The following is a 7,670-nucleotide window of genomic DNA, read 5'->3' on the forward strand; positions in this document are numbered from 1 at the left end:
GAATACCACAAAAAGGTAGACCGTTCTGAAGGGTTTGCTGCCATTGAAGCCAATGCAAATTATGTTGAAGAAGGAAACTCCAAGGCCAAGCCGAAGAAGAATAAGGCTCCTAAAACCAAGCAGTTCGTACAATCTGCCCTTGCTCCCAAAGGCAAGAATCTGAAGAAGATTAAGGGCGCATGCTATATGTGTGGCAAATCTGGTCATAGGGCACAAGATTGTTATCATCGCAAGGATGGAAATCATGCCAACGGAAATAACAACAACCATGCTAACATGGTAAACACCAATGAAGAATTGGCTGCTGTTGTGTTCGAGGTCAACATGGTCTCACATGTGAGTGAATGGCTATTGGATACTGGTGCTACTAAGCACATATGCGCTGACAAAAATCTATTCACTAAATACCATCTTGCTGTTGAAGGAATATTTTCTGAAAACATGTTCATCTAAGCAACATCAATAAGCATGCAATTAACATTTAAAGGCGGAATCATGCTTGCATGCACTTAAAAACAAAACATTAACCATGAAATTCAAAGCCTAGTAGATTGGTGAACCAAGACTCAACTCAAATCAAAGTGAGTTGAGAAATATACCTTTGTAGATTCCTCTTTGCATAAGCAAAGGCTAATCACCCAAAGAGAGGGCCTTCATTCCTTGCATCTTAAATCTATGGATTTGGATGGATGAATAGGTTTCTCCAAGTTCCCAAAATTGAGAACCTCTAAGTCTCTTCACCAAGGAGAGATTGGAGAAGAAATGAGTGACTTGGAGTAGTGGGATTGCAAGATGCACCCCCCAAGGTGGCCGGCCTCTTTAGAGTGAAATGGAGAGACAAGTTCTCACCAATTTTCTCCAAAACAAACCCATAATGAATTTTGGCTATAAAGTCATATTTATACCTTTATTCATTTGAGTGGCAAACTTGTAAATAAGTCCAAGTTCACTACCCTAACCAATATGGCCGGCCATTAGGATATTTTGGACTAATTGGGCCTTTGTGAATCATTATTCATTAAGTTGTCATACAACTTATGTTAATGGGCTTGACGTTCGAAGCCCATTGGGCCTTAAGGTCCAAAACTATCCCGAGGTCTTTAACGAACTTATTCGTTTGATTAATTAACATATTAATTAATCCTTGCCATAAATAAATGATTAAACCATTTAATCATTCTTACTCATCTCCATTGTTTCTTCAATCTCCTCCTTACACGGTGTGCGATCCATTAGGTTCCTTTTAGCGAGGCAGTGGGCGATTAAAACCATTTTACATCGACTGTGAATTGAAACTTACTTTCAATTCTCCCTTTAGTGATTACACACGTTTAGGGCTTCCACAAACCATGAGTGACACCTTACAGCATATCATGGTTACCCAAGCTAATCAGAAGAGGTAGAGAAAACCTATTCAGTTTGGGATTACAAATGCAATACGGTCTTTCTCTAATCTAATACTCCTGACCACATTGTTTGGTTTGATAGTTTATAAGTTTATGTCTACTATCCAATGTGATTCGTGTGCTTATATGATTTCCTTGAATGTGATTTAGAACGACTTTTCTAAATCTCATTCATACTCTGGCCAGAGATTCTAAATCATATCATAGAGTATTCTCCCTCAAACAGTTTGAAGGTTAGAGATCCCTTGTTGCGCATTCACTTGCCTCCATGGCTAAGTGGTTTAACCCCAACGATGCCGTGGACACCCTCCTGATGGAGTGACTTTGACACAATCAAAGATCAAGGACTTAACCACAAGACAACTATGATGCCTCAGGTCAAAGGACTACTTTGCATTATCCCAACCATGAGTTCTCATGTGACATGAGTATGAGAACTCTTCGTCGATCACGTTCAGTGAACTCATTCTCTATTGAGCACCTACGTACTTGTCTTGATGTCACACACACCAATGACTCGAGACTAGTCACTCTCCCTGAGAGAAGACACAGTACGTACCGATCTTAACGGACTGTCAATGCCCAATTGACAATCCTATGATGAGGAACATTTAGGATGTGTCTACGAAAGAATGGTCTCATGAATCTAACTTCATTAGATTGAATTCTCCCAATCACATATTCCTTGGACTTTATTGTTTAAGCATATAACATTTATATGAGACGGCTCAAACAATAATCTTTGCCCTTTATATTAAACTAGATTAGTTTAACATGTGAAATGTCCGTAAAGTATCATCACATGATTGGTTTTAGGGCACATTTCCAACAATCTCCCACTTGCACTAGAGCCAATCAGCTTGGTCATCAGTGATGATACCTCTTCTGTAGTCATTTCATAAATGGCTGAATAGTAAGCCTAGACAATGGATATCTATATGTTATCCATAGAAGCAACCTTGAGAATAACGACGTCACCATTATACATGATTCTCAATCATGTGGTTCAGTTTCTCATTTGTGTTCGGACCTTGATGAGACCTTGATTCCCTAACTTGAGCTATCACCCCATTAGTGTCATAGTGTCAGTACACTAGATACACTTTCTGGTTGGAACCGAATAGAGAGTTCATAAATGAACTTTCTCATCCAAACAACATTGTTGTAAGCTTCTATATGGCAATATATTTTTCATTCATAATGGAACACACTAAAGTCATTACTTTAATGTTTCCATCCAAATATCTCTTTAGTCATAATAAAGAGATATCCGTGTATCTCTTCATTCATAATGAAGAAACATCCAATGATGGATTAGATTCATAATCTAATACATTTACGCTTCCATTACGTTACTCTAATTCTTCCTCGATCTTTGAGGAATCTATCCTTTAGTATTTCTTAAATACTTAAGGACTCACTTGACAGTTGCCATGGTTCTGATCCTGGGCTTACACTGATATTGTCTTGTACCGTTCTAGGTACAAGTCATATCAATGTTTTTCATACAATATGAAATACATAAATCACCTTTATGCGTATGCATAAAAGATTCTATTTACGCATTATTTCTTTGGGAGTCAAAAGGGCACGTTCCCTTTGAGAAGAGCAACTTCTTAGTCTTACTAGAGTTGTCCATTTGATTGAAGTTTATCATCATATGAGAAACTTCCTAGCATCTCTTGTTTATTATTTAGGGCTTGATATAATCCAATTATATCCTAAAATCTATCATTATAGATTTCCATCCCATGTTCATAGACTATGTCTCCTATATACATTCTATCGTTATAGAATGCTTAAAGTCATAACTTTAACAACGAAATATTCTTTTCTTTTCCAAAATTAATATATCATATATATATATTCATATATATCACATATATATTTATATATATATATATATATATATATATACAAATTTAGGAATATGATTAACTCCCACTAATCTTTTGTAAACCTAGTAAACAAAAGATTCATTTACATCTTTATGAGAAATCAAACGATTTGACCTTTCTCTCATAAGACGCTTATAGCTCCCACTAGCTTGCTAAGATCCATGATGGATGGATCTATACAACTTACATGTCTTGTGATTCAAAGTTTTAGACATATATTATCAAGACTATCTTAATAATGGTTTCGTAAAACCCATATTATGTCCAAACATTGAATCACCATTTAGTTGTAGCTAGCAATCTTCGAATTAATTGAAACCAAGACTATCTCAAAGATGATTTCTTCAAAGTCAACCAATCTCTTTGATTGTAGTCACCTTAAGCTACCAATTAGCTTATGAAGGTTTCATTATTTCGGGTTAAATGGTACTTTACCATTTCCTTGAGTATATATCGTATATGCACTCATTGTAGTCATAAGGATTTTCATTCTTATTTCTTTCGAATTAAGAGGTGTAACTCTATGACATAGTCATAAAGTTCAAACCATTCAACTGAGACGGTTTATAAATCCTTCTTGACTACCTTGAAGCTTTTGGTATAGGAACTAGGTTGTTATATTTGTTGATTACTATCTTGTCTCTCAAAGAACCCATTCTTTGAGTTCTATCTCTCGTTCATTTGCTTTTAGGCAAATCACATTGTAGGATTACAATGAACTATCCAACAAAACAACATTTGTTAATTGGTTTATAGAAGCGATATCCAAAAGTTAATTTAAGGATATCCTACAAGATTGTTATCAAACAAATATTGCTTATTTGCTCACAACCCCAAATCTTAACATGCTTAAGATTTGTCTTTCTTTCCAACTACATCTTATGGAGTCATGAAAATATTGGAAGATCTTCTCATTGACAATCATATTGTTTTAGAAGTATATATCCTATATATGGGTAATAGATAACATCTAACGAACTAAATCTTATTCGAGTTCGTTCTTCTCCTAATGGAGAAATACATTATCTTATGATGCTATTTTCCTTGATATCTTTCAAGGAAACTCATCTAAAGTGTGACCTTTCCTTGGATCAAATCTAAGGAGGTAAATACTTTAGATATCTTACTCATCTACTTACATTTCTTGAATTCTTTGAAACATTTTGCAAAGTATTCGGACTTGTGTTTATTCAAAATAAACTATAGTCCAACCGAGAGTGATCTTCGGTGAATGTCATCCAACATGAGTAGTATTATGTTGTGGACAAGTGCCACTAACATCTAAGTGAATTAACCTCAACAACTTTGTGATTCTTTCTTCTTTCCAAAAGAATAAAGATTCAAACATTTCGCCTCTATACAATTTTAACAAGAAGGTATTGGATCCGGATCTAACGATCCAAAGCATCCATCTATCACCAACTCGTAACTTATGTTTTAGAGGTATCACAACTTAGTTGGGATTAGTCACTACCTTGCAACCTTTTGGGTTTTAAGCATCATTATATTCTAAACAGTTAACACTACCATATCATCTCTACTATAGAGACAATCAATTAGATTACCATAATCCAATCATTGATTAATAAAGAACAATGTTTTGTCAAACAAAATATTTATCCATTTCACATAGTGACGGAATTTAGTTCCTTAAAATTGGAATGTAAAGACAATCTTTGGTTTTTCCAATTTCTTTGGTAGTTCATATGAGGAAGTAAGTACCATCTGCTTTCGCAGAGATCTACATTTGATTCACGTTCCGAAGGTGAAGCACCTTTTCTTCTCTCATATATCTTCTACTTCTTATTAGTCACACTTTTACAACAATTGTAAAACATAGTTACTAATACGGAATCAAGCATTCAAGTAGAAGAACCAACTGTTTTGAACTTTTCAAGAACAATTTACAACACCTTCGAAAGGTGTGTTCTTGACACTTGCAAGACATTTCTTGCAAATACCCTTTCCAATGTCCATCATTTCATAAAGAAAGTTTGTTCCCTTGGAGTTAATTTTATCTTCTTCATTTGACTTCTCCTTTGACTACAATAGTCATGGTCCCTAAACTCCCACTATCTCTCTTGAAACTTATTTCAATTGTGTTATACACATCAAACATTTTGGAGAGCAAGTGATTATTGTTCATTATATAGTTTACAATAAACTTAGTGAACCATAAGGATAGGGACACAAAGGTGAAGTCCTTGCCTAGTTTCCGTCTCATTAAGTGGTTTATCACTTCAACACTCAATGATTCAAAATCATTATAAGTCCATGTTAATGGACTATTTTTGTCAACCAACCATTATGTTCTAAACATAATTACAAACCTTCAAGAGTTGTACAAGGCAACTCTCATTTCTTTATACAACAATTTGTAATTGAAGAATCATGGCACATTAAGTGTCCATGCCTTTGTGCTTTCTTCTCAAGTTCTTTGTTCATATAACAAAGAAACAAGCACTAAGTGTTTGCATTGACTAAGAGTTGTTCAAAGCAACTCCTATTTCTTCATACCACAAATTGTATTTGAAGTATTATGACATTAAAAGTGTTGTCCTCTTTATGATAGACCTTTTCTAACATATTCTTCTAATGATACATTATCAATAGGAAGATTGTGAGGAAGAGACTACTTAGGTACATTTACAAGCCATTTAAGACAATCTTTGGGATTGTGTTACCAAGTCCGGAAACTAAAGCATTCGGTTTTTATTTGTCAAGTGTTGGATAGCGTTTGCAAATATATTGGTAAACAAATACATAACGAATATAAATTGATTGATTTTAAGCCATTTGATTCGGGTCTTTAAATCAAATAGCACCACCCACTATTTTTGGCAAATTCCATATCCCTCATTGGAATTCGAGAGTTTTGGAGGAAACTCTTAGTAGGTTATGGGAGGCTCACTATTACCAAGCCCACCCCACAATGATATGATATTGGCTAGCATTAATAATAATGAGAGAGTACGCTTACTCATTTGCAGTAATGCAAGTACCCATCTTATTTGGCCTTTAGAGAATGTCACCTCACAATGATATGATATTGGCTCCATTGCACTTAGTTAAGTCATTCCCACCATGCTTAGTTCATGAAGGGGTTCAAGAATAGCCTCACAATGATATGATCTTGGCCATCCTCGTTGCCTACATCAACCTCATCATATGTTTATGGATTCCTCCTGAGTATAAGCATGCACTTTGTACTCCCCATGATAGGATGAAGCCGGTGTACAAGTCATAAACGATTGGATCCCACCACGGTTGAAGGCCTACGAAAGAGTGTTCTAAGCACTCTCACGCTTATCAACTTAATAATGGTTTGGTTGAGGGTTTTAGGTCTCATCACATATAAACATACATTTTAATCTCTATTAAAACAATTTTGGTCCTATTACAACTATTGGTTCATATGATTGTTTTAGTTGTATATAATACTCCCACTATGCTTATAAAACGGTTTTTAAAGCAAGAGTATATGATACTACTAACATAACCTTTGCATTCATTTGATGGACTATATAGTTGCCTTAGGGCCTTAGGATGACTATGAACCTTTGTTTAGATTCAACATGAGCCTTGGGTTGAATCTCGGTCTAGGAATGGTGATTGATTTTAGTTACGCGTTTAATCACATTAAGGCGTGTTGTCTTAGGGGCGTTAGACCCAACTACTTCATTTTCATGCATATCATATAAAGCAAGAAAGAAGTACTTCAAAGTAAAGGTGAGCTTATGCTCATTACAACATTTGCATAAAACAAATTACTTTAAAGTAAAGAAGAGCTTATGCCCTTTTACAACATTTGATCAAATCAAATTACAACCAAAGTCTAATCTACACATTCCCATGGTTCAAACAAATTTGAAACGGCCTTTCACATAGCTCAATTATATTAGGCTTAGGTTCATAATTACCCTTTAATTAATTAACACATTAACTAATTAAATTGAATGCAACATTTTCATTTGGTTTTTGTATCCATAAAATTGATTTAAATGGAGCTAAACAAAATGAAAATCCAATTCTCATTTAAAGAGACAAAACAATTTTGTTCTCTACCTAATTTGGGCCCAAATGCAATAACCACAACTTTTGGGCCATAAAGCAATTAACCTCAACTTTTGGGCTATATTGCAAAACATTTGGGGTCACTTTGTAAAGACACAAAAGTCCACTACTTCATGTAATTACAATAGAACCCAAAATTTAATCAATGTAAAAACTTCATTAGAGGAGCAAAACAATTTGTCCTTTAGCGTTTTTGGACCTAAACGTAAAAACGTAAACTTTTGGGCCAAAGTGCAAATACACAAAAGTATCAAAACTTTATGTAATTGCATAAAAGGCCCCAAAAGTACCC

Source organism: Malus sylvestris, chromosome 10 (genome assembly GCF_916048215.2).
Source record: "Malus sylvestris chromosome 10, drMalSylv7.2, whole genome shotgun sequence".
NCBI lineage: Eukaryota > Viridiplantae > Streptophyta > Magnoliopsida > Rosales > Rosaceae > Malus > Malus sylvestris.